General features: G+C 38.2%; 1 pseudogene across 1 annotated transcript; it reads left to right on the top strand.

Annotated features, from left to right (window-relative positions):
- Positions 1-3,340: 3,340 nt before the first annotated feature.
- Positions 3,341-4,702, top strand: LOC308415235 (FACT complex subunit SSRP1-like; annotated as a pseudogene). The gene has a single exon. The product of its transcript is annotated as an FACT complex subunit SSRP1-like (transcript).
- Positions 4,703-4,957: the final 255 nt, after the last annotated feature.

Raw genomic sequence — 4,957 nt, 5'->3', positions numbered from 1 at the left:
CCATATGTATGTTCCCTGCTCTAATTCTATGCTCTTATTCTCAAAATTTTATACTACTTGATAGTTGTTTTAAATAATGATTTTCTTTGAGATATACAGGTAATTTTATCAGTTTTATAATTTTAACTACTCATAAGTTTTGTACCACAATTGAACCCCTTTAGCAGATAATTTTAGCATTTACTGTGAGAAGCATTATGCTATTACATGACATTAATATCTTCCATGCAATAAGAACACTAAGACAAAAATTTAAGGCTACAACAAAATCAGAACTCTATAGGATATTGTCAACATTATCTGCATATTATACTGTAATCGTTGCTTTCTTTACTACTGCAAAATTACATTTTATTTGTTTCATATCAAATAATGTGTGCAATTCTGAGTAAATTTTTAGTAATGAAGAAGCTAGCTTTTGGTATAATATGGGAGGTTTTTTTTTTTTTTTTAACAAGGACTGCATATGTGTTGAAAAGCATTTATGTAGCTGAATTCATATAGAGCACATTATGTTATACTTTTGATTGCATCTAATAACACAACAACAGTATTTTATGTCTTAATGTTTTTTAAAATTACTTTTAAATTCCTTCTATCATATATTACATTCCTACTACAGTTTTCCTTTTTTCTCCTCTCCTAGTCCCTCCTCCATCTCTCCTCTCCCCCTAATCCAGCACTCCTCCTATTTTGTTTTAAAAAGGGCAGCCACCCAGGGATATCATCCAAACATGACAAATGGCATATCAAGTGGCAAGACTATGCACCTCCCCTCATATTAAGGCTGGACAAGGCAACCAAGTAAGAGTAAAAGGATACCAAAGTTAAGAAAAGAGATCAGAGACAGCCCCCACTCCCACTGTTAGGAGTCACATAAGAATATCAAGATATTCAAATGTAACATATATGCAAAGGACCTATAGCAGACCCATACAGGCTCTCTGGTTGTCAGTTAAGTCTCTGTGAGCCCCAATGGGCCCAGGTTAGTAGATTCTGTGGGTCATAATGTCCTGGTGTTCTCCACACCTCTGACTCCTGTAATCCTTTCCCCTTATCCACAGGATTGCTCCAGGTCTGCCTAATGTTGAGATGTGAGTTTCTTCATCTGTTACAATCGGTTGCTGAATGAGGCCTCTCTGTAATCTTGTCTTCATGCTTAAATGTTTGCAAAACATCTTTTTGTTCACTATATGACATCTCACTATAGATGAGATAACATTTCTGTAGGTATTCTAACATTATTGATAAAACTACATGTAAGGCATATAAAATGTTTAGATAGACATGTACCTTGAGCAGTGATTATCACATACCTATAATTTCTCATAATTACCACCTTATTTTTATGATATGAAAAATAAGATCTAACATGTTAGCATATTTTATTTATATAACTGGACATTTTATTATATGTTATTAGATGTTTTATTTTTAAAATTAAAATATGATTATTTAATTTCCCCTTTTCTTTGATCCCTCCAGCCCATTCCATTTCCTATCAAATTCATGGTCTCTTTTATTAAAATTTTATATATGCATATAATTGTAAAAATATACAAATAGCTATACATTAAATCTTCAGATGTTATTCCTCCCATATAATGAAACTTTAAACTTTTTTATAATTTTTTCTGTGTGTTGTTTGCTTTCTCTAACACACATAATATATATGGTTAGTATGTGTGTGTATGTGAGTGTGTGTGTGTGTGTGTGTGTGTGTGAGATACCATTTCTATATATACAGGTTGCTTTTTTGCTTATTATTTTTTGGGGGTCATAATGAAAAATATCATTAGCTAGAAAAGCATTGGGAAGTGTCTTAGTTAGGGTTTTACTGCTGTGAACAGACACCATGATCAATGCAAGTCTTTTAAAGGACAATATTTAATTGGGGTTGGTTTACAGGCTCAGAGGTTCAGTCCATTATCATCAAGGCAGGAGCATGGTAGCATCCAGGTAGGCATGGTGTAGGAGGAGCTACATCTTCATTTTATGGCTGCTAGGGGAAGACTGACTTCCAGGTAGTTAGGGTGAAGATTTTAATCCTACACCCAAAGTGAAACACCTGTTCCAACAAGGTTACACATCTTAATAGTACCATTCCCTGGGCCAAACATTTACAAACTGTCTCAGGAAGCTTTACCCCAGAGCTCTCATTTCACACTAAATTAAATCTATAATAATCATATTGAGGACTTTTTATATACTATGAGGTAAAAGTTCAATATTGGACTTTTACATTTGAATATGCAGTTCTCCAATTATTGAAAAGCCTATCTTTAGCCCATTACAATTTGCACTGTCTTTTTGGCAGATCTGTTGATTGTAAGTAGATTTCTTTCTGGCTTCTTGTGCATGAAAATCATAGATGACTGTCCAGCTTCTGCTGAATTGAAAGGGGAGGGGGATAGGAGTGGGAGAGGGAGAACAGGGAAAGTGGATAACATTTGAAATGTAAATACATAAAATATCCAAGAAAATGCAAAAAATATTAGAAAGGGTGTTGGCTTTGAGTAATGCTTACTATATCCTAGAGAAATATGTAAGCATGTCAGCACCATGTTTAGCCTTTTTTTGAACAAATTAAAGGAGGGTACAAGAATAGAATAGTTATTCATGGAAAGAACAGAAAGTTGCCCAAAAACTCTAGTTGGATTGACTCAATAGTAAGAATCTTGCTCTTTCGAAAATGGTTACTAAGGACCTTATTGAGGCAGGGTCACCCTTGTTTCTGCTTCTGTGCTGTGTTCTCTAGGCTAGCTGTTCCATGAGCTTCTGGGCAATTTCTTGTTTTTGCCTTCCAGCTCCACTGTAGAAATAATGAAAAAAATAGAGGCATACCACCACCATTCACACTATTCTTTAGATTCTGGGAATTAAACTGAGATTATCAAGCTTGTTTGAAAAACACTTTTACCCACTGGGGGGCGATATCAAATACTTAGTGCATTTTTAATTTGCATTTAGAGAGCTGTTAGAAAAGTTGAACATTTTTTAATGTTTTTGTTGGTTATTTGGCTTCATCATTTGAGAAATTTCTCTTCATTGATTAAGATCTTGGTTCAAGGTATGTGACTTTCAGTGGCAGGACATGGAACCATGCATGCAGGAGAAGGTTCCCCAGCATTCTGTCCCCCTCATCCCTACATCCTCCCCTGCATCACCCTGCACCCACCACCCTCACTGTGTCATGGCTATCTCACTAGCTCCAAGAGGTTCCCTCCCTGCTGAATATCTACACACCTAACCAGGAGTTGGGGCCCAGCATCCAGCAAAGGGTTTATTTTCTCTAGTGCAGCCTAGGGCTGTGTACTCAGGCCACCACCGAGAGGTGAGCATGGCAGAAACATTGGAGTTTAATGACATCATCCAGGAAGTTAAAGGGTCCATGAATGATGGGAGGTTTCGATTGAGCTGCCAGGGTATCATCTTTAAGAACAGCAAGAGATGCAAAGTGGACAACATCCAGGCTGGGGAGTTGACAGAAAGCATCTGGTATCAGGTAGGATCAGACTATGGGCTTAAAGTGCTAGCAAAGAATGGGCATGTCTACAAGCATAATAACTTCTGTGAGTTGGAATCTGAGAAACTCTCTGATTTCTTCCAAACTCACTATCACCTTGAACTAATGGAGAAGGATCTGTGTTTGAAGGGATGAAACTCAGGGACAGGGAAGTTTGGTGGACAGCTGCTTTCTTTTGACATTGGTTATCAAACAGTTATTGAGATACTCCTAAGCAAAGTTTCACAGTGTACAACAGGCAAGAATGAGGTGACCCTGGAATTCAACCAGAATTATGATGAAGTATCTCTCTCATGGAGGTATACTTCTATGTTCCTCCCACATAGGAAGATGGTGTGGACCTTGTGGAAGCCTTTGCCCAGAATGTTCTGTCAAAGGCAGATGTGATCCAGGCCATGGGAGATGCCATCTGCATGTTCCTGGAAGCTGCAGTGTTTGACTTCTCAAGGTCGTTATGATGTCCAGATCTACCCTACTTTTCTACACCTACATGGCAAAACCATTGACTACAAGATACCCTATGCTACAGTTCTCCATCTGTTTCTACTACCCCACAAGGCTCAAAGACAGAAGTTCTTTGTGATTAGCCTGGATTCCCCATCAAGCAGGGCAGAACACTCTATCACTTCCTGATCCTCCTCTTTTCAAAGGATGAGAACCTCTCCTCGACTTTCAGCATGAATGAGGAAGAAGTAGAAAAGTGCTTTAAGTAGTAACTCACCAAGAAAATGTAAGGATCCCTTTATGAGATGGTCATCCAGGTCATGAAAGCACTTGTAAACTAAAATCACAGTTCCAGGAAACTTCCAAGGGCACTTGGGGGCCCAGTGCATCACCTGTTCTTATAAGGCCAGCTCAGGACTCCTGTACCCATTGGAGCAGGGCTTCATCTATGTGCACAAGCCCCCTATGCACATCCAGTTCAATGAGATCTCCTTTGTCAACTTTGCCCTTGCTTGGCACCACCACCACTTGCCCCTTCGACTTTGAGATTGAGACCAAACAAGGCACTCAGTACACCTTCAGCAGCATTGAGAGGGAGGAGTATGGAAAGCTGTTCGAGCTTGTCAATGCAAAAAAATGTCCAACATCAAGAACAGAGGACTAAAAGATGGCATTAACTCAGGTTATGACGATTGTGCTGACACATATTTGTATATCCATAGATATTTCTAAATGTAACCTGTTTCCTCTGTGTAATGTTGCTTTATTTTCAGATCTGATATTTGGTATTTGGCAACTAGTCAATATGGTCCTCCTTGAGGAGGATGATTTCCCCCATTCTCAGCATTCCTTAGTTACTTGTAGTTCTTTGACTATAGCCAAATGGCCTCATGGGATTTCCATACGATTTTTACTTTATTTCTGAATTGTTGGCCTCTTTTCTTTTGGCTCTAGACTCTGTTTCAGTAAATTGTTTACTTATAAACT

This window comes from Micromys minutus, assembly GCF_963924665.1.
Source record: "Micromys minutus genome assembly, chromosome: X".
Lineage (NCBI taxonomy): Eukaryota > Metazoa > Chordata > Mammalia > Rodentia > Muridae > Micromys > Micromys minutus.
Note: the sequence above shows the minus strand (reverse complement) of the source record. Positions and strands in the feature narration are given on the sequence as shown.